General features: G+C 36.4%; 1 long non-coding RNA gene across 1 annotated transcript in view; it reads left to right on the top strand.

The window, feature by feature from the left end:
* Nucleotides 1-5,534: 5,534 nt before the first annotated feature.
* Nucleotides 5,535-24,221, top strand: part of LOC138155282 (uncharacterized) — a 30,988-nt gene continuing 12,301 nt past the window's right edge. Inside the window, exon 1 of the long non-coding RNA XR_011166791.1 lies at nt 5,535-5,768. This is a non-coding gene — a long non-coding RNA (uncharacterized lncRNA). The remainder of the gene's footprint in view (nt 5,769-24,221) is intronic.

Raw genomic sequence — 24,221 nt, 5'->3', positions numbered from 1 at the left:
CAAATAAATCTTTTGTAGAGAATTCTCATTCACTGATCATGTATTTAGAGCTAAAAATGACTACCTTCCTACAAGGTTAAGAGTGAGGGACCTGTAGTGAGACTGCAATGGGAACAGGTAGAGTATCTTTTATTGTAGGTGGAAGTGTCTCTTGCCATTTCTGGGTTTTTGAATCAGCACATAAGATGCTTAATTATGTCACTGTGTTCAACTTCCTTCTTTTGAGGGTATGTATACCTGGTTTCAGGGCCTTCAATCTGGAATGATTTCTCCTCTAAGTCTAGTTCTTAATCCCCTAAGGCCTTGGGTGGTTCCTATGCCAGGGATTCTGAATCTGTATGTGATCAGACTTATATAATTTGTGGAAACAGGTAGGCATGTTTGTTGCATGCCTAGCTAGGTATCAATAACATTTGAATGCTCTATTTGTTTTTAAAGCTAATTTTTAATCTAATATATGCAAATGGACCTCAATTAAAGACCTGAAAGTGACACTGTAGCTTAGCGGTTATCTGGGTTCTTGAATGCAATACAATATAAGCTTGGCATGTTTGATTAATCAGAAAAAGTTTAGAACATGAGCCTGGCAATGAATGGTTGTCCAAGGACCAGCCTAAGTGATTCAATTCAATTCAACAAGTATTTTTTAAGTGCATGCTATGTAATAGATATTATGCTAGGCTCCATAGATACAAAACCAAGAAGGAAACATGCCCTACCCTCAAAGAATTTACTCCAGGCAGTGTGGATATAATACTAGCTTTGGAGTCAGGGAGACCTGGGTTGAAGTACTACATATGTTACTTAGTAGTTATAAGACCCTAGGTAAGTCATGTAATATTTTTGAGCCTCAGTTTCTTTACCTGTAAAGTGGGGATTATATTAACACTTCCCTCTCATCATGAAGAACAAATAAGATAATACATGTAAGGACCTTTGCAAACTTTAAAAGATTACATAAATTTACATAAAATTACCAAAAATTACATTAAAATTACATAAACATTATTATTATTACTATTCTGCTGGGCAAAAATAACATATAAACAAATAAGTCAATACAAAATATATTCAAAGCAAATATGAAGTACTTTTGAGGCAGCAGGGAGGGCCTAAGTCCTTAGTTTCTTTAAGAATAATGAGATGGTGGGGCAGCTAGGTGGCACGGTGAGTAAAGCACCGGCACCAGAGTCAGGAAGACCCGAGTTCGGTTCTGACCTCAGACACTTAACACCCACACAAAAAAACTAGCCGTATAACCTTGGGCAAGTTACTTAACCCCAATTGCCCTCCAAAAGGCAAAAAAAGAATAATGAGATGAAGAAGATACAGAATTACTATGTAACTAATTTCCCAGATTTCCTCCCACTATCTCTGCCCTGCCCCCTTCCATCCTCCCCACCTAAAAAAAACCCCAAAACTCTCCAGAAGTTTGTTAAACTTTGAAATAGTGATCTCTTTCCTTCCCACTCCCATCTTCTTCCTAGGTATAGAGATAGTTCAATCAGTCAACCCCAAATCCACCAAATCACTTATTGGGTTCCATATGTCCTTACTGGTAGCTAGCTGACACAGTGGATAGGGTGCTGAGTCTGGAGTCAAGAAGACCTGAGTTCAAATCTCACCTCAAACAGTCACTAGGTAGCTGTGTGACCCTGGGCAAGTTACTTAACCCTGTTTGCCTCAGTTCATCATTTATAAAATGAGCCAGAGAAGGAGACAGCAAACCACTACAGTTATCTTTGCCAAGAAAACCCCAAATGAGGTCATGAAGAGTCAGACACAACTGAAAAACATCTCTACAGTACTGTCACTAAGAGTTGGACATAACTGAAATGATTGAACAATAATATCCTTACTCCTCCTCTAGTCCGGGATGAGTCAGCCCCTCAGCTTGAGTGCATAGCACAGTCCAGAGAAGCCCTAGAGAGTGCAAGAAAAAGTATCCTCCTCCCTAACAGCTGTTAAAAGAAGCTTGTCACTAAAAAGTTAGCCACGAGGTGAGGATTTTCTTTTTGGCCTCAGCAACTCACGAAGACTATCTATCAATGTGTTAAGGACTCATCATCTGCTCTGGTGGAAGGAGAACCTACAATGGCACAATTACAGATTTTTGAAATTTTGATGTCTGTAATTCAGATGAGAAATAATTATATGGCATTTAGGTGAATAGTCTAATACAATTTGATATAACCCAATTTGTTTTGGTTTGAATTTGGCCTAATATGTTTCATATCCATACATCAAATACATAAAGTTCATTTGCAAGTGCCAGCCGTGGCCCTTTCAGTCAGGTTAGATAATGTAACTTGGGAAGCAGATTGCTTATTAGCATACTGGCTGATCAATCTAATAAACTTTAAGTCAGTTCAGTTTGGCTTATTCCTCCCCAGGGTACAGTATGACTTTCTCCCAACTTGTTGAAGAAAAACTTGAATTCAGTAATTCTCAATGCAGTTCACGGGAACTTACCCAAGACTTCTCAGCCAGTCACAGGTTACACTGAGGGCCATTGATATAGTCACTTCAAATTTGACTGCCTTACTTGCTCAAGTATCTGTTTGTCATTTTCCACAAATGCTATTTCTGGGAATCTAGAGTTGGTAGGTTAATCCAGAATGGGTTATGAATGATCTGTACTATTGATATGGACACTCCAAGCCATTTGGAAATCCCAATATACAACACCTCATCAGTCAGGGTTCTCTTTTATTCTTTGTCTGTCGCTAATATGAGTGTTGTAGGCCAGGTCAGACTTAGGTTAGTCCACTGGTTCAAATTCAGGGCTGGAAGACAATAAGATACTTGTAGACCATATAAAAGTTAACAAAAGGAAATTCATTTACCTATGGCATGGAAAGAATATTCAGCCATTCAACACTGATTGAGTTTTGTCAGTTCCTTTGCATTTGACATGGTGGTAGTAGTAATGTCAAGGGAAGAGCTCCTTACTCTTTGTAGGCTGACTTTTGCCCATAGCCCACCAGGAAGCTACGTCAATAATTTGAGCTTAGTCCCTTGGATCAATTAAGCCTTGAGGATAGCTTCGATGCCTTTCTAGGAAAATGAGACTAGCCTGCTATGGACTAGGACCTTAGGAAAACCTAGCCGAGTCTATCCTGTACAAAGTCTTGTAGATGAGTCTAGTATGCTCTAATATCATAGTGACTAGGAGGAAACAGAAAGAATACACAATAATTTCGGAGAGAGCAAGATATTCCTATCATTATTGTGCTAATAAGGCCTCATGTTTATATAGTACTTTGAGGCTTATAATTTGCTTTCTTCACAACAACTCTATGAGGTAGGTATATTTTTAGTAACATGATCACTTTTAAAACCACAATATTCATGTTCCATATTTGGTCCACTCTGATTTTGACTTTATTTTTTTTGATCAGCCTCATGCAGATAATTCTCTCTTACCTTGTAGAATTTTGAATTTATTTTTTATTCTTCCCCTATTCATTTTAAATAAACAAGAATTCTTCGGGTACCTATTGTGTGCAGAGGACTGTACTGGGCCTGGGAGAGAAAAAAAAAGAGGTTAGCTAGCACATCATCCCACTCCTTCAGGTCTGGTAATTATGATAGCTTAGGCTAGGGAAACACTTGTCATCTTTCTATGTGGTCTATCAATAATAAATCAACAGGCATTTATTAAGTACCGACTATGTTCTAGGCAAACTGCTAAGTGCTAGATATACAAAGAAAAAGCAAAAACTACCTCTGACCACAAGGAGCTTATGTTCTAATGGGATGAGACAACATATAAAAATCATAATCCTTAAGATAAATACAGAGCAGATACTTAGAGAGGATGGTTCTGGCATCTGTGGAGGGAACCTGGAAAGGTTTTCTGGAGGAGGCACTGTTTTAGCTAAATCTTCAAAGAAGCCAAGGATTCTCAGAGTTGGAGATTAGAAGGGAGAGTTTTCCAGGTAGGAGGAAAAGCCAGTGCAAAGACATGGAGATGGGAAATGGAGTATCATGTGCTGGGAAGAACAAGTCGGCCATGATGACTGGATTGCAGAAAGCACAGAGAAGAGGAGGCTGTAAGGAGACTGGAAAGGTAGAGAGGGGTGAGGCTGTGAGAAGTTTTACATGCCAAACAAAGGGCTTCATATTGATTCTTGAAATAATATGTAGATACTGGAGTTTATTAAATTGGGAGTGGTAAGGCGGGGGTGACTTGGTCAAACTACATTTTAGGAAAATCATTTTGGAAATTACATAGAAGATATATTGGGATGGGAAGAGAGTTGCAACAGGGAAGCCAGTTTGAAGGCTATTGTCATAGTTTAGGCTGGACTAGGTGATGGGGACCTGGCCTAAGGTGATATAGGCCTATATATGTGAACAGAAGGGGATGTGTATGTGAGAGACGTAGCAGAGAAAAGAATATGAGATTTGGCAATGAATTAGTTATGGGGCACAGTGGATAGAGCCTTGGACCTGGAGTCAGGAAGACTTGAGTTTGAAGTGAGACTCATATACTTTCTAGCTGTGCGGCATGAGGCAGATTACCTAGCCCCTCAGCTTCAGTTTCTTGCTTTATAAAATGGGGCAGGTTATAACATCTACCTCAGAGAATTATTGTGAGGATCAAAAATGATAATACACATAAAACACTTTGTAGAACTGAAAGCACTTTACAACTGCTAGCAATTATTGTTATAAATTGTTATAATTAAGTTCCATAAAAGAAGGGATCATGCCTTATATAAAGGTCATCTACATATGTATATACACATATATGTTTACACCTATACTTATGTGTACATAAACATACCTACATACGTGTAGACACCCATGTATTCATGTCTCTGTATATTTCTGCGCATGTGTATATTTCTTAGCTCTGAAGATGGTTCTGTTATATACCAATTCCTCAGCTCTTATCCAGTGTCTCATGCAACAGTAACTCCTCAGGTCTAGGGATATTTCCACTCATTATTATGTCTCTGAGTTTTCCTATTAAAATAATAATAAACTCTATCTAAACTTAAAAAAAATCTTTTCCTGTTCTTAGGACAATGCTCTGCATACAGTAGAAGCCTAACACATTTTTTTTTTTGTGTGTGTGGTTTGTCCTTCATTCTCGAAGAAGACCCTGACATCAGGGAGATGATGAGACAACATGCAATTGACTTTGATTTAAGTGAGGGAGGACTGTGCAAAGTCATCAGCCTCACTTTCTCCTTCAGATACATCTGGATCCAGTGGTTAGGACAACTGGAGATAGCTCAGGATACAGTGGGAGACCTTGGATCTTTTTAAGCTAAGGTCTTTTCAAGTTCTCACTTTGAGTGAGGTAAGGCCCACTCAGTGAATAGGCCTCTTTAAGAAGTGAGTCAAAGGGTGGCCCCTTTAATTTAAGAAAAAAATCAAGCTGGGCAGGGAAGACACATTTTTATTGAATAAATGAAAGAATTAACCCTGTACAGCCTCTTTACCTAGCTAATGAGCCAAGATAGTGATGTAATAGTCACATGAGCCTGTCATGCTGACAGTACCAACTGGTTTGCGGAAGGCTGACTTTCACAACTGCTGCTGCTTTCACTCTGACTTGCTGATATAAGTGCCTCCAATAGCTTCAATACCTTTTTCATCTCAGGGTGAAGAAAATTGGCTGTGTCATTGCAGTGCTCATGGAAAGCCTTGCATGAGGAATTTCATGTGATTTAAGGATGTACCATTTATAGTCAAGAAGAAAAGGAGGAGCCATAGACACTCTAATAAGTTTTATCTCTAGGAGAAGTTGTAAGGTAGGTCACGACTATCCTTGACACTCCCAACTTTCATTTTCTGTGCTTCCCTACCCTTCCTCCCCCCATCCACTCAGGAGTGGCCTCATGCTACCCCAGAGACCTTCTGCCATAGTGGAAATCAATTCTATAAACTAATCTGCATTAAATTATTCCTGGCTTTGAAGGTGTGCTCCAGCTAGAGATATTTGTATTTTAAGAGGAGACAATGCATAATCCAAAGAAATGAATCTCAAATAATAGTAACAATAATGATCGCATTTATACATTGCTTTAAAGTTTGCAAAAACACTTTAGACACATAATTTCCTTTAATTCTGTGCTATTATCCCCATTTTACAGACGAAGAGACTGAGGCAGACAGGGCTTAAGTGACTTGTCCATGGTCATAAAGTAAGTGTCTGAGGCCAGATTTTTCTCAAGTCTTCCTGACTTTAGGTCTAGTGTTTTATCCACTATACATCTAGCTAGTGAAATTTTAGGCATTATGGCATCTGAGAATGGGGGGAGATATTTAAGGAGCTTTCTTCATACATATCACATAAGCAACCATCTCCTCTGCTTATGTTTAAGACTATTGACACTATTCTGATTGCACCCAAGGTTTTTGAGAAGGTTACAGTAGTTGTTAAAATCTTTCAGGTGAAAGTTTGGGTAGGCCTCCCCTATTTCTGCTTCAAGGGAAGGGCAAATTGTCTTGTTTTAAAGCTCCTTTCCAGGGATTTGGCCTGTGCCCCTAAGCAGGCTTCAGTTTTTCCCAAGTCAGAAATATTGCAAGCTTTTCTGCCGACTTCCTCAATGACATATGACCTATTCATTGACAGATGACAGCTGTCAGTCTCACAGGGCTGACTAGTCATTCAGAAGTCATGCACCAACGCAGGGGCCAGGCAGACTCCTTGGTGGCAGCTTGGCTAACTTCATTACATACCACTCAACCATTATAACTGTAAACCTTCCCTTTCTGTGACTAGAACCAATTTTTCAGACTATATCAATGAAATATCTTGTTGGGCCAGATGCAAAGAAGTTAAAATTCACCTCCAAATGAACAGACCAATTCTTCTCCCAAATCCCTTGACTGAAGAGAAATTTAAGAACATTTAATTTTTTAATTTATTTTTTTAAAGCAATCGGGGTCAAGTAACTTGCTCAAGGTTACATGGCCAGCTATTTCTGGGTGTGGTGCTAAGTATCTGAGCCTGTATTTGATCCCCAGGTCATCATGACACTGGAGCTGGTGCTCTTACTCGCTGAGCCATTTGGCCGCCCCTATTTTTTAATTAAAAAAAATTTTTTTTTGGCCTTTTGGAGGGCAATTGGGGTTAAGTAACTTGCCCAAGGTTACACAGCTATTTTTTTTTTTTTTGTGGGTGTTAAGTGTCTGAGGCTGGAACCGAACTCAGGTCCTCCTGACTCTGGGGCTAGCGCTTTACTCACTGCGCCACCTAGCTGCCCCTAAGAACATTTAAAAAAAAGATCTAGTCACCAAAATCTTCATTTTAAAAGGGATGCTCTTAAAGTTCTTTTAAAAAGAGGAAAGTTTTCTCTTTGTAGAAGGAGGAGGTAGGACTAGATAGATTTCAAGGTCCCTTTTACTCTAAATCTAGGCCCCTGTAACCCTATGATCTCTAATAAGAAAATTGAACATGTAAGCTATATGTACCAAAACACATCTTTGTGCCATCAATATTTGATCACAGCATTATTGCAGAGGAAATCTCCAATTTTCACATGCAAAAAAACTCTTCAAAATACATGCTCATCTCTTTTTTTTTTCCATTCAGTGGAAGGGAGTAATTCACTCCCAGATAGAGCTTTGCCAGTTGATAACCAACTTTCCTAATTATACTGAAAGTCACTCTTTGAAGTCAGACCACTTTTATGCATCAATTAACCTGATTCCCTCATGCAAATATTTAACAAACATTCAGGAAACAAATATTCAGACATTGATTGAATTAAACAAATATTCAGACATTGATTGAATTTAACTGAACCCATAATCCAGATTCCACATGTTGTTTGTTCTGTCTCCACCTGGAGTGGATGGGAGGGTGTTGGCCTGACTTTTCTTACACTCCAGGGGTTTTTAGCATCATTTTATGTAATTGATTTCTGTACAGACTGACAATTGGATGGAGATGGAGCATAACTATTTAATGCTTAGTCAGAGAAATGGGCCACAACCTCGGAGCACTAGGGCTGATCTTTCTTGACTTGCACTCTATTTTTTTCTGTCATGTTTAACCCTCAGAAAATGATAGACAGACCATAGGAAGTGTAAATAGGGCTAAAATTTGTGGTGCATAACATTGCATATATTTCTGTGCATATCAGTACAAATACTTAAACGTTTTCATAGTGTTACAAAAACTTACAAAATATTAGTGTTTGCAGAACTAAAAAATTATAATAAAGTTGAGCCAATGTTGAATTTGAAAAATTCTACCAAGTGTGTGACAAGGAGTCAGTGTCGCTCAAGAAACACAACTTCAAGTAATTTATTAAATTTTAACACAATTATATTTGATTATATTCTTGAAATATTTTAAATTGTCATACTAACTTTTTTGGAGGGCGAAGAGCAATAGATTGAAGCACATATATTGTATGTTCATCTTTTCATTGTTTTATTGCTCAACAGGGAGATGGGTGCAAATGTGCATCCCTCCATCTGATGCTTACTAGCTGTATGACTCCAGATGGGCAAGTCAGGATGTACTCTGAGAATATAAATGCTCACACCAATGAAATAACAGGCTCATTGAAATTGGAATTTGCTAAAATGAAGTTTAAAGGAAATAAAAACTCATTGTTATCTTTGCCAAATGGGACTATGGAGAATTTTATAAAATTTTTGAGAAAAGTATAACATTGTTTTTTTGGTCAACCTATAAATAACACTTGTTAAAGATACTTCAAAAAGGATTTGCAGCTGTTTATCTCACTTGTCAATATTTAAGAACTGCCAGTTAGATTCAAGCCAAATTAACAAGCATTTATTAAGTGCCTATTATGTTCTGGTTATTGTGCTTAGAGCTAGGAATATAGAGAAAGGCAAAAATACAGTGCCTTCACTCAAGGAGCTCTAGGTCTCCCAACATACAAACAACTATATATAAACAAGATATAATCAATCGATTAACAAACATTAAGTACCTTATGTGCCAGGTACTGTGCTAAACATTGGGGATACAAATATGAGAAAAAAAGACAGTCCCTGCTCTCAAGGAGCTTACAATCAAATGGGGGGGGGGTTAAGATAACACACAAAAGGAAACTGAAATGAGTGGGAGAGGGTGAGACAGTACTTGACTAAGTGCATGGTGCGCGAGTCAGTCAGAGAAATCTCAAAGAAGTGCAGTCAGGTAAGAAGTGATGTACGTAGGATAAATTGGAGACAATCTTAGCAGGAAGATACTAGCATTTGAGCAGCTAGGTGGTTCAGTGAATAGAACAACAAAATAGAACAATAATAAAACTAACTCTAGGCCTGGAGTCAGGAAGACTCATCTTCTGAGTTCAAATCTGGCCTCAGATACTTAACTAGCAGATCACTTAGCCCTGTTTGTCTCAGTTTTTTATCTGTAAAATGAGCTGCAGAAGGAATTGGCAAACTGCTCCAATGTTTCTGCCAAGAAAGCCCCAAATAGGGTCACAAAGAGTTGGACATGATCGAAAATGATTGAACAACACACTAACATTAAGGGAAAGTGAGAAAATCTTATTGCAGAAGGTGGGATTTGATTTAGGACCTGAAAGAAGTCAGGAAAGCAAAGAGATGGAGATGAGGAGGGAGAGAATTCCAGGTTCAGGGCACAGTCATTGAAAATATTCCTAGTAGGAAGATGGAATATCCTGTGTGGGAAACAGCAGGGAGGTCAGTGACATGACATCATTGTATCTTAGAATATGGGAAGGGGTTTAAGGTATAAGGAAATGGGAAAAGGAGGTCGAGGGTATGTTGTGAAAGGTTTTAAAAACCAAAAGGGGATTTTCTATTTTATCCTGGAGGTGATAGGGAGCTATGGAAGTTTATCGGGGAGTGGTGGTGGTGGTAACAAGTTCAGATCTATGCTTTAGGAAGATTATTTTGACAGCTGAGTGGAAGATGGACTGGAATGGGAGAGAATTAAGACAAGAAGACTAACCATCAGGCTAAATGAAAGCTAGTGGCTGTGTTAGAGGAGAACAGGGCATTTAGAAAAGATATTACAAAAGTAGGATCAATAATACTTAACTGAGTGGATAAAGGGGATGAGAGAGACTGACTAGTCAAGGATGATACCTAGGTTACAAGCCCAAGTAATTGAGAATGGGAATAACCCTGGCAATAATAGAGAAGTTGGAAAGAGGGGATGGTTTTTGGGGAAAGATAATCCACTTTGGGAAATGTTGAATTTAAGATTTGTGTGGAATGAGGTTTCCCATAGGCAGCTGGTGATGTTGGGAAAGACGTTAGAGTTGGATAAATAGATATGAAAACCATCTGTGGAGAGTTAATCGTTCAATCCATGGGAACTGATGATATCAGCAAGTGAAATAGTATAGAGCGAGGAGAGAAGAGAGCCTAGTATAGAGTTTTAGGGAACATTCAAGGTTCACCCAGATGAATATTCAACAATGGAGACTGAGGAGAGGTCAGATGTGTAGGAGGAGGACAAGGAAAGAACAGTGTCTTAGAAACTTAGTAATTTATTAAATTTTAGAGAGAAAGATTATTTTAGAGAAAAAGAAACTTAGAGAGAAGAGATTATCAAGGAGAAGAGGGTGATTGGCATTATCAAAAGCTGCAGAGAGGTCAAGAAGGAGGTTTAATAAAAATCCACTTGATTAGTCAACTAAGAGATTATTGGTAACTTTGGAGAGAATTTTAGGTCAGTAAGTGGTTGCAAGCCAGAAACTTCAGGAGAGAAGTTAAATTTTTATTGCTCCCTGTTCTCTCCAGGATCAAGGACATGGGGGCACCTATTGTAGACTTCCTTCTCAAGGAATTTAGTCACAAAAGGGAGGGGAGATATAGGATAATATGGAGTGGACATGGACTGATCAAGTGAGGATTTATGGAGAATAGGAGAGATTTGGGTATGTTTGTAGGAAGTGAGGAAGTAGCCAATAGAAAGGCAATGATTGAAGATTAGTGAGGGAGTGGGGTTGATAGAGGGAACTATCTGCTGGAGAAAATGAAATGAAATGATATCACTTGTTCGTGTAAAGGGGTATGTCTTGGCAATGAGAAGGATTATCTTTTCATGTGAAACTCAAGTAAAGGAGGAGATAATAGCAAAATACATCTGATTGACACAAAATGTGGAGGAAGGGATAGAAGGGAGTTCTTGGTGAGAAGGGAGATCTTAGATTTTTCAGTGAAATACAGTGTGGGGAATGGGAAGTTGTATGAGATTTAAGAAGGGAGGAAAAGGATTGGAAAAGCCACTGTGGTGAACAAATTAATCAGGGAGGTGTAAAAGTCACAACTGCTTTTTGTTGTGGTAAGACCAGTTAAGATTATGTAGCATATACTTGTAATGGACCTAGTCCACATGGTTTAGTGATTTTCTGCAACTTCATCTAGCAGCCCATGAATAGGTAGCAAATGATGGAAGTAATTCATGGCTAGGTCTTGGCAGCGAAAGGCCAGGAATAAGATAAGGAAGCAAGGCAATGAGAGTAGAGTACAGTATAGAGTTGAATTGATGTTAACATGAGAAGGGAAGCATGTGTAGTCAGTAAATTGAGTGATAGTCTTGGAAAGAACAGAAGGTTTGAGTGATTGGAGGTCATAATGAGGATGAAGAATAGGATTAGGGGCTGAAAAGCAGAGGGAGAGGTGGAAAAAAATAGATTATGATCAGAAAAAAAGAATTCCAGAATTTGTGAACATGGAAGTGGAACGTTTGAGGGTGATGGCTAGATCATGGGTATTCCAATTTCTTTATGTAGTTGAGGTGTGGTGGAGGAATAGATCATAATAAGTAAGTTGAGGAACTGGGAGTATTGCTATGTATACTGAAGTATCCTAGTACAAGGGAAGAGTTGGAGAGGAGAGACTGAGCCAAATACTTTTTGAAGAAGGAAGGAGAGTTGAAGCTGGAGAGCTGGAGTTCAATAGATAACAGTTACCAAAATCTTGATTGGGTGATAAAAGATGGCTTAAATGAAGCTCAAAGGAAGAGAGGTTACTGAATGATGGAGGTAAAAAGGGGGAGCTTGGAAATGGTAATGGGGAGCAAGGAGTGTTCTAACTCCCTCACCATGACCAGTAAGAGAGGGGAGTGACAAGTGTAACCAATGCTCTAAATAATATCCAGGGAAACTGTGTTATCAGGAGTGAGTGAGGTCATAGTGTGTGCAAGAAGGTAGAAAGAGTGAGAAAGGAAGAGGTTTAATTTGAAAGTAAGCTTTTACAGATGGAGCAGACATTATAAAGAACACACTGGAAAGGGAAGTTAGTTTTAGAGTGGGACTTTGCAGGGGAAGGTTGAATAGAGTGGGATAGGAATAAGAGAGGGATCATTTGGAGACAGAGAATGGGGTTTAAATAATGATAGCCGTGGGTTCAGAATTACTGGGATGGGCAGGACCTGAACGGATTAAGTAGCTTTTCATTGTCCCTAGGAATTCAGCCTTGAATTACAATTACTTTAGTTGTTGTTTTTAATCCATGTGTCATGTAACTACTTTAAAAAAAAAATATGTGTCTCCTGGTACTTGACATGGTACTGTTCTTTGTGCAGAGTAGGAATGTATTAAATGTTTGGTAAGTTGAATTTGTAGATAACTCATGTTATGGCATTGTCATTTAAAGACTAAAATGTATTTACTCTTTGTGATAAGTTTAAAATTGAGTATATTGGTTACATTAGAACAGCAAATCAACCAGTTACAAATAAAAAATTCTGCAAGGGGGGCTGATCTTTTAAACTGAATTGATCAGTGACTTGCCTGTATCCACTTACATGGTGATACAATCATACTGACTTACAGATTTTAGTTCAAGCATTCTTCTTCAGTTCAAGCGTACTGTTTACATTATGTTACCAGTTGTCTGAAATCCAGGAATAGTAGTTATAGATTCATTGTATCTGGTTGGATTGATATGAAAGTTATACTCCGGAGTTACTGTCTTCATAAGTATTCAATATGTTGATTGGAGTGGACAACTAAGATCTATAGGTAGAACTATAGTGCATTCTAAAGAGGTGTGCTCAATCAGCAAAAATCTACTTTCTCCCCATTCTAATTGCCTTCCACTGAGAAAGAAACCCCCCCAACAAACCTCGGTTACAAAAACATATAGCCAAGCAAAACAAGAGTCTGCATTTTTCATACCACTCCCGCCTACCCTTCCTCTTCCCCATGTGTCTCAGTCCCTTATCTATCAGGAAGTGGACAGCATGTTTTATCAAGAGTCTTCTCGAATAGTGGTTACATAAATTCTTCTTCTGGTTTTGCTCACTTCACTCTATCAGTTCACAAAAGTCTTCCCAGATTTCTTTGAAATCATCCCCTTTGCTATTTCTTGCAGCATATTAATCTTCCATTCTCTTTATACATCATAACTTGCTCAGCTATTCCTCAACTGTGATAGGCATCCCATAGGTGTGCTCAGTAGTTAATCTCTAACATCTGGAAGGGACCAAAACAGGAACCTAGAACTGAATAATCTTTATCCCATTATGTGAACTGTGCATAGAATAGAAGTGTATTATATGAAGAATGAAAAAAAAAGCAATCCTTAAATCTTTTATTCCCAACAATGCTTAACTTAGTGAATCAAAGTAGCCCTCAGAGGAATAAATTCACTGCTTTGACAATCTTAACAGTTGCCTGAATGAATGATTGGGAAATAGAATTTTCATGCAACACAACAAAGTTTGGGTGAGTAAAGGTTTTTTCGACATGGTATTTTATTATTGAAATTAATAACCCCCAATGAGATAGAAATATATATGAATAGTTAGACACCAATGGTACAAAGAAGCAGTCTTCTTTTAACCTCAAGTTTGCAAATTTATTTGCTCGAGGTAGGATTCAGCTCAAGGTAGCAGGCATCTTGCTAAGAGAGCAGGCATACTTAAGCAAGACATTAATTCATGACCAGAGATGTGCCAGAGATTGTTGAATAGATAACGTAATGACAACTCTAAAATTACTTCCAGCTTTTGCCATTTTAGCTTCATCATTATAAGAGAAATGTGGGGTTCTAATTCTTTCTAGCAAATTTAATAATAATTAGGTAATTGAATTTCAATCTTGTAGCATTTTTTTCTTTTAGTATCAGGTATTTAAAGCTTCTCCAGTGCAAGAGGGCCAAATACATGGAACCCTTTTGTGTTTTAGAGGAATGAGCCTAAGCATAAGTAAACTGCTTATGTTTAAGCTATTTTTTCATTAGCTGTTGGGGATAATAGTCAAAATAATGGCTTTACCACACTTCAATTTGAGAAATTTGACAGGTCTTTTGATGACCTTAAGCTTCTTCCCAAAACAAATCTATTAAATAGTATTATTCTTTTGGTGAACAAGTATAACTATAAGACCAGGAATATTGCAGAGCAAAGATCAGTGGAGAGATGAGTTATGGGTATAAGCAGTCTTTGACACCATATAAATTAGGACTGCAATACTTGTAAATGAAGAATTATGCAGGGGCAGCATTGTGAAGGATGCTGTTAGAGAACAGTTTGACTGAAGAAAAAAAAAAGGATGGGTCAATCATGTGAAAAGGGTGAAAGACAACTCTCAGCAGACTGAACACTTCGTTGATATATCAACACTCAGGAGAACATGAAGATGGTCCTTACGATGTTGGGTGGACTTCATGTGGTGAATTTGTGGTGGCATATGGCTAAGTGTTACATTGAGTGGACATGCATGGATGAGTTTGTAATTTGCTTCCTCATCAGTCCTCTTGAATCATAGTTAATCATTGCATTGATTCAAGTTGTTTGCTCAAGGGAATGCTTACGTTTAGACCAATATTTTGGGTTGTTTCATGATAATCTCCTTAAAATATATTACTTTTATTTCTAAAATGTTTATTATTTAATTTATTTTACATAGTACCTACAGCTTTTGCCTATGCCCAAATGAAGATATGTTGAAGTCCATGTTTCTTATGATTTAGAGAAATCTGATGTAGCTATCTTCTGCCTTTCTAAATTTCCACTTTATACATATATATATATATATTTATTTGGTGTAGGAGTATAAAATATCAAATAAAGTTCCATTAGCATAGTAGCCCTGTTCAGGAAAACATTGTCTGCAACCCCAATATAGGGTTTTCTAACTGACAGAATTCTTTGAACCCTGAATCTACAAAAAAGAAAACCACTCTCAAGGACTGTGGAAGAGTTGTCGAATGCATTATACACATAAAGTTATTTTTAAAAATTACAAATACATTGATAATTATCATGGCTATGGCTAAGGGTTCTAGATCTGTAGCTAGAAGGGAACCCTCTCATATTACAAGTGGGGAAACTCAGATCTAAAGAGGTTAAATCACTTGCCCAAGATCACATTGGTTGCCAATAAGAGAAGTAGGATTTGAACTCTGGTTGGTCTTCTATCACCAGATCCTGTGGATCACCTTGGTTGCTTTATGGATAATGCTTCTTTATACAGTTTCAGATGTATCTCCTCTCCAATTTCAACTTCATCTCTTTCACCTAACTCAGAGAGAAATCTCTATGGCAACTTCCTTTCTAATTTTTTTTTTCCCAGAAGAACATATTTTATCTCTTTCCCACCTCCCCTACCCAAACATTTAAACATAAAAACAAAACTCTCATAACTACTATGCACAGTCAAGCAAAACAAATCCCTTCATTGGCAATTACCAAAAAAAAATGTTTTGCACTCTGCATTCTAAATCCATGACTTTGCTGACAGCAGATGAGTAGTATTCTTTATTATCAGTTCGCTGAAATAATCATTCATCATTGCATTGATCAGAGTTCAAGTTGTTTGTTTTTACAAGGTTGTTGTGATTATATAGATTTTTCTCCTAATTCTATTCACTTCAATTTGTATCACTTTATGCAAGTCTTTCCCAATTTCATTGAAACCTTCCTTTTTGTAATTCTTTTTTTTTAAAGCAATTAGGGTTAAGTAACTTGCTCAAGGTTACACGGCCAGTTATTTCTGGGTGTACTGCTAAGTATCTGAGCCCAGATTCGATACCAGGTCATCCCGACTCTGGGGCTGGTGCTCTTACTCACTGCCCCAGCTGGCCGCCTCCCCCCTTTTGTAATTTTTATTGGGAACAATAGTATTATTGGGCACAATAGTATTAAGTAATAATATTAGAATGGCACAATAGTATTAATATCCATTAAATTCATATACTGTAATTTGTTCTTCCACCCCTCAACTGATGGGAACCTCCTTTGTTTTCAGTTCTTTATCTGGCAAATTCCTTAAGCACGTAATCAGGTCTCTTAGTTTGTCACCCTCCTTCACTTATGTGTAAACTAGTCTTTTTTGGACCCTTTGCTACTTTTTATTCACGATGAATAGGATGCCATTGATCTTATGTGGACAGAACAATAGGATTCTATTTAGTCCTGTGAAAGATGATGTGATTATCATGACGAATCTGAATGAACAGACAGAAGTAAAAGTAAGACCACTTGAGAGGGTAAACAGATTTGGCTAAATGACATTGTCTCTTTAATATTTTAAGAAAACTGTCACAAATTACATTTAAAAAAATCCTTGTTGGGATTGGGATAGAATCAGAATCCTGTGTGGTATAACCTTTCATCTTGTACCAATCCTTTCCCTACTTTTCTCTATAGAAAGAGATGCACCCAGTAGGAGGGCTCCGAAAGCTGTCACATTTCCAGCCTTGGATAATGCCAAGTTATCAACATCTAAAGATTTTTCTCCCAGCCAAGAAATGTGATACTTATTAGTAGTTCTCATGTAAAGTTTGTATGAGAAAAGGAAAAATTCAGAAGTCTGTGTTCCTATGGTAATTCAGCTTTCCATTCTGACTAGCTTCCCAGGACTTTGCAACAAGAAAGCTATGGCTGTACAGTCCTTACTCTACTAGACATCTGGTTAAGGCTTGTAGTCCTGAACAGATGCTTTGTTCAGTTGGCTTTACATTTTTTTCCTCTTACCTGTTAAATTGAACTTGTTTTAAAGAAAAAGAAACTCATGCTTATGTGTTACTTCCATAGGATTTGCTATAATATCTATTCTCCCTTATGTGTGTATTTCCTTGATGCTTTTAAGAATTGGTCAGTGTTTTAAAAGTTCAAGTTGTGCCATTTAGAGAATTACATTTTGGATACTCAGATTCTAGTCCTGCTTTTGCTGGTAGCTCACTCAATTTATGTGTAAACTTAGCCAAGTTACCTCACTTTTCAGGTTCCTCCTCTGTGAAATAAGTAAATTGTACTAGATTGCCTCTCAGGTTCCTTTCTGTTATATATTCTATGCTGTCAATGAAGCATAAGGAAAATCAGCTTTAGAAGAGATTGCATATATTAGGAAAACACTGTAGTTATCTGGGATGCCAGAATGTAAAGGGTTAAAAACAAAGTTAGCCTTTGAGTACTGTTCAGTTTTTCATAATCAGTTCCTCTCCATCTTTTCTTCTGACTGAAGGTTCATCTTGGGCCATAGTAGAATACTTTATTATCAGCATTCTTCCCATTCACATGTTGCATCACTTAGGATTTTAAATGGTGATTCAGTTTTCTTGTCTATAAGATAAGGTTATGTTAATTAAACAATTACAATAGTCTTGCAAATATAGCATCCAATTGATTATGATAAGGAACAGTAATAGAAAAGAATCATTTTTCATCGAGTTTATTGTCTATGTACTTCTGTGAAGAAGTCTGCTGGACAATATAAAGGAAATCCTAGACGGTACCATTTTCATACCATTTGCAAGAATGACTTATGATCTCTGAAGTTGGTATCTGTCTAAATTCGTCAGCTATGGTCCTTATGAGTGTGAAGAAGAAAAAGCTCAAGGACAGGCATTTTTTTTTAATTAATTAATTTATTTTTAGTTTTCAACATTCACTTCCATAAGATTTTGAGTTCTAAATTTTCTCCCCTTCCTTCCCTTCCCCCATCCCCAAGACGGTATGCAATCTGATATGGGTTCTATATATACATTCATATTAAACATATTTTCACATTAGTCATGTAAAGAAGAATTAGAACAAATGAAAGGAACCATAAGAAAAAACAAACAAACAAACAAAAAAAGAGACCAAATAGTATGCTTCAATCTGCATTCAGACTCCATATTTCTTTTTCTGAATGTGGATAGCATTTTCCATCACTGCTCTTCTGGAGTTGTCTTAGTTCCTTGTATTGCTGAGAAGACCTACCTAAGTCTGTCAAAGCTAGTCATTGTAAAATGTTGCTGTTACTGTGTACAATGATTTCCTGGTTCTGCTCACTTCATGCAGCATCAGTTCATGTAAGTCTCTTCAGGTTTTTTTTTAAAGTCCATCTGCTCATCATTTCTTATGGAACAATAGTATTCTATTGCATTCATATACCACAATTTGTTCAGGCATTCCCCAATTGAGGGGCATCTCCTCAATTTTCAATTCTTGACCACCACAAAAAGAGCTGAAATAAATATTTTTGTATATGTAGGTCCTTTTCCCATTTTTATGATCTCTTTGGGATATGAACTTAGAAGTGGTACAAGGATATGCACAGTTTTATAGCTCTTTCTGAGTAGTTCCAAATCACTCTCCAGAATGGATGGATCAGTTCACAACTTCACCAACAGTGCATTAATATTCCACTTTCCCCATATCTTCTCCAACATTTATCATTTTCCTGTTTTGTCATGTTAGACAATCTGATAGGTGTGATGTGGTTTCTCAGATGATTTAATTTGCATTTCTTTAATCAATAGTGATTTCAAGCATTTTTTCAATATGACTATAGATAACTTTAATTTCTTCATCTGAAAACTGCTTGTTCATATACTTTGATCATTTATCAATTGGGTAATGAATTGTATTCTTATAAATTTGACTCAGTTCTCTATATATTTTAGAAATAAGTAGGTCAAGGGTTCTTAACATTTTCTGTGTCATGATTAGACAGTCTGATAAAGCCTATTGACTTTTCAGAATAACATTTTTAAATGAATATGGTAAAAACATAGGATTACAAAAAAAGAATTATGTTGAAATATAGTTTTCAAAATATTTTCCCCATCCAACTTTACAGACTCCCTGGACTCTATCCATGGACCCAAGGTTATGAACCTCTGCCGCCTGAGACTTCTCTCTATTTTTACCTTTGATGAGCGCATCCTCTCCTTTGGTTTTGGTTATCATCTCTAACTATATATGTCTCATATTTCTTTCTTTTTAATTTAATTTTTAATTATATTAATTTTTTTGCTTTCTGAACTCAAACACTAAAAAGATAATTTCCATAAACAAAGTAAAACACAAAATAGGAATTCTCTATGAAACCGTGCATTACCATTTCATACTGCCTACTTTAAAAAAAGTATATAACTTCTACATATTACTTTCAAAGCTGTTTTTCTTGAACTTCCTTCTGTGTACTCCTGTCCATTAAAAAAAGTTTCCATGTCCCTCTTTTTTCATCCTTATTACTCACCTTCCCCTTCCCTGACCCTCCTCTCCATTAACCAAGAGAAAGAAAAAAAATACCTCATAACAAATTAGTATAGTTAACCAAAATTAATCCACACAATGGCCATGTTAAAAGATGTCTATCTCCTGTACATTGTATCTATCACCTCTCTGTGATAAACCCATTTCCTGGTGAGTAATATACTTCCTCATAGGTTTTTAGGAGATGTGGTTAGTCATTGCATAAATTAGAATTTATGTCTTTCAAAATTGTTTTTCTTTACAATGTTGCCCTCCTTTTAATAAACTCTCTGGAATTATTTTTTGTGAGTGCTCATGGAGTAATAATATTCTATTATATTGTCATATTGCATTATATTTCTATACTACAGTTTGATCAGCCATTCCCCAGCTAAGATAAAATCTAAAGCTCCCCCTAAGATTCTAGCTCTTTCTCAGTCCTAGTCTTTCTCATAAATTCTGCTCTTTTTTTTCTCCCAGTCAAACAGTTCTCTAATAACATCCTTAATAGCAACCAGTATCCAGCACACTGCTTTGTACACAATACAAATTTAGCATGGTTTTTTTTTGGGGGGGGGTGTTGGATTGGATATTGTGAAGCGAATTTATTCTTTAGGAGGTGCTAGACTAAATGATTTTTGAGTTCCCTTTTAAATCTAAAATTAAAAAAAATAAGAGGCAAGTTATGATTAAAAGTTGCAGAAACAGGAAAGTCAGGAGTAGAAAGAAAAAGTAATTAGGACCTCTTCATCAAATAACATTTAATGGTTGCAAGTATTATTTGATGCAAGTTAGACTTGGTCTAAATTTTGAGATAGGTATTTTAGGTTATGCTTGCCAAGGAACTGAATAGAATTTTTCTATGCTCTTTTCTTCCAATTTTGTATTCAACAGATGTTCTGAAGTTAATACACATAAAATTTGTCTTTAAATTCATCTGTTTAGCTATAACTGCTTAAGAAAGATCTGTTGATGAGATTTGACTTGTTTAGTCCCCTGAGGTTGATGCCTTAATCTTCCTGGTTCTAACTTTTCTATGACAACAGGATATTTTACAAGTGTTATACACAGGATGTGGCAACTGGGACCATAGTATTATCCATTCCATTGATATGACATGAAAATCCTGAACTTGGGAAGATTTTGGATAAAAGTTACTCCTCTGCAGTAGTATTTTGAAAACTTGCCAAATGAGCTTTACTCTGAATCAAGTTTTGAAAATTTTAATAGTCATTGTGTAGTACAGATTACACAAAGAAGCAGAAAAAAAATTGTATTGTGAACATACATTGTGAATGATCTCTCCAAATACTATTACGAAGGTATGTTCTTCATGGTTTGTAAAGATCTTGAGGAAGACATGTCTAGTGAAATAAATGTTAATATAAAAAACTCATTCTAAAAATATTTTTTCTAATTTATTTACTAGATATTTCTGAATACTTACAATGTTCAATGCATTGACCCAGATGATGTGGGGAATGTGAAGATGAGCAGTACATAATTCTTGTCCTCACAGGACTTGACTTGCAATCTACTGGGAAATGGCAAAGCATTCAGACACGTACCTAGGATGCCAGTCAGAAAATGGACAAAAAAGGCTGATAAGAGCACTAGACTGGGGAGTCAGGAGAACTTGGTTCTGTCACTGTGTGGCCCACAGAAGGTTTATGGTCTCGTCTGTAAAACGGACAGCTTGACTTTCTACACTTCATTCCAGTTCCAAAATTCTATGCTTTAATGGTCTAATCAAAATTATATAGAAGTTCAGAGGAGGAAGAGATCATGTCTGGCTAGAAAATAATCAGGTAAGGTATTCAGTTCTGTCCAATTCAATTAACATATTAATTAATTAATTTAACTAACATGCATCTAATACTATGAGCAAGACACTGAGCTGGGGATACAAAAGGCAAGAGCAAAATAGTCCTTGTCTTTAAGGAGCTGACGTTCTACTAACAAGGGAAACTATGAACGAAGAATAATCCAAAAAATGCTCAATGCAAGATAAATTGAGGAGATAGAGAGCACCAACCACTTGGAAGACCAGTAAAGGTTTTATGGAGAAGACATTGAAATTTGACTTTGAAGGAAAACAAGGATTCTGAAAGGCAAAGATGAAGGTGTGTCTTTCATACAGGAGACAGATTGTGTTACTGGATGGAGTTGGGAGAGAGAATGTTGAGTTTGGGGAATTCCAGTTCGATTGGAATGTATATTTGTGAAGGTAAGTAGTATGATATAAATATAATATAATCTATAAATACAATATTATGTAAATATAAATATGATATAAAGCTGGAATGGTAGATTAGATCCATATTAAGGAGAACCATAAGTGTTGAGTGTAGAACCATTGAGGAAGTGATGGCGATTTTTGAATTGCAAAGTGGTCAAACCTGTGCCTTTCAGAAATGATTGTGGCAGCTAGGTTGAGGATGAATTGGAAAGGAGATAGATTAGTAATGATGACACCAATTAGGAGGTTATTATAGTAGTCTATACAATATGTGATGATGGCCTGGATTTGTATAGTAGTTGAACGAACAGACGAAATAGAATGAGTGCAAGTATGAACAGACTGAATTGATAAGAATTAGCAACTGAATGGATATGAGCATAAGAGAAAAGGAAAATTGAATGACTCTGATATTGTCAACTGAGGTGACTAGGAAGATGATTGTTAGAGTTGCTTCTTTTCAGTTTGTTAGTAACATCAGTTCTGATGCTCTCACATCCCCTGGATTTTTTTTTGACCCTGTTTGGGGTATGTGGTGAATATTAATTTTAGGAGAAAAGGAAATTACTTGATTCTGATAGCAGATGGAAATCAATCTCAGCCATCCATGAATAAAATCTAAGGGGACAGAGACTTTATGAGACTTCATCCTACTCTGTCTAGACATCAGTTAGTTAAAGCTTTCTTGTGATGGCTAAGAAGACAAATGTTTGACTAGATACTTTAAAAACAGTACTTTAAATCATTTAAATACACCTGGCCCAAAGAACTTATTTCTCAAATACCCAATATTCTGCACCCTTCAAAATTTAAGCTTCAGAAAAGATGGATGACTGAAAGAATTTGTTTATCAATTTGGGGTATATTGTTAAAACCATAATTTCTTTCCAGTTTTTTCTTTTTAGTTATCAGCATTTGTTTTTATAAGTTTTTGAGTCCTAACTTCTTCTTGCCTCCTTAGCCTCTCCCCTCCCTATGACAGCTGCAATCTGATATAGACTATATATATATGATCATATTAAACATTTTTCTTCATTAGTCATGTTGTGAAAGAAGAATCAGAACAAAAGGGAAAAACCATGAAAAAGAAAAAAAAGCAAAAAAACAACAAAAGAAAGAGAAAATAGTATGCTTCAATCTACATTTGGACTCCATCAGTTCTTTCTATGGATATGGATAGCATTTTCCATCATGAGGCTTTTGGAATTGTCTTAGATTATTGCATTGCTCAAAAGCTGGTCTTCACAAAATGTTGCTATTACTGTGTTCAGTGCTTTCATGGTTTTGCTCACTTCACTTGGCATCAGTTCATAAAGCCTTAATTTCTCTCTTTAAAAAAAAAAAGATTGTGAAATGGTGCTTCTCAAGTTAGGACCTGTGTGGGAAGCTATGTAGGAATTTGTTGGCTTTTGTAACCATGATCTAGGAGAAAATCATTACCTTTACAAAAAGAAAAAAAAAAAGAGTTCCGCAAAAGCAACAATTTGAATTTTCTATGAACTTTCCTTTTAAAATTGGACCCCATATCTATAAGACCTTCAGTTAGAGACTGAAGCAGTTTAAGATGAATTCTTCCCTTTTTCACAATAATAATGATAATGATAAAATTAGCTAATATTTGTATAGCACTTACTATGTGCCAGACACTGTGCTAAGTGCTATACAATTATTTCCTTATCAATCTTCAAAACTCTGGAAGGTAGGAACTGTTATTATCTGTATTTTACAGATGAGGAAACTGAGGCAAGCTGTGATATTTACCACTTAGCACATTGACTAATTTTTCTAAAAGGGACCCTATTAATCCTTATTGAGGAGACTTCAGCAATAAGCCATATCTAAGCTTTATTTGAGATGTTTTCCATGACCAAACTGGTGTGAGGGTGAATGAATGGGAGAGTAAGGGGGAAAAAAAGCATAATCTGCTCTCTTTGGGGTCAGGTTTCACCCAGGATTTAACATGGTCTACTTGAATTTGGACACAATACCCCTTTGTGGGAGAAGAAACCCTCTTCTCCATGATGTAAATGATATCTATCTATCTATCTATCTATCTATCTATCTAATCTATCTATGTATATGTATGTATATATCACATATATGCACACATTCATACACACACATACATTATGTCTGAAATGTTATATGTGTGAAAAGCAATTCCAAGGTTAATTACAAATAAGAATGTTGGTATATATATCTATACCTATAACAATATCTTCTATATTTATCCATATCTACATGCCATGGGAACAAGAAATATGGATAGATATTTCTATGTGAAGAGATAGGTCGCCATTCTCTGCTAAGTAAACCTTGCTATCTTGAATAAATTCCCTTTCGGTCTTTTCTTGGTTAAATCATCTCAATTCCTTTTTGGTGAGAATTATTTTAGACTGTGGTTATATACACAGATAATTTCTAAAAGAAGAAACATAGGTGAATCCAGTCAAACAACTGGCTATCTTCAAATAATTTGAATCAACCATTTAAAAACCATAAAACAAAACCTTTTCCATCTACATAAAATCACCATAAAGTACATAGTTTGGTATTTTTAAAATGATATATTATTTTATTATTTTT

This window comes from Petaurus breviceps, unplaced genomic scaffold (genome assembly GCF_028583685.1).
Source record: "Petaurus breviceps papuanus isolate PSGF00001 unplaced genomic scaffold, PetGlider_PUasm1.0 91133, whole genome shotgun sequence".
Taxonomy (NCBI): domain Eukaryota; kingdom Metazoa; phylum Chordata; class Mammalia; order Diprotodontia; family Petauridae; genus Petaurus; species Petaurus breviceps.
The sequence above is the reverse complement of the archived record's forward strand: the minus strand, read 5'-3'. Positions and strand labels throughout refer to the sequence as shown.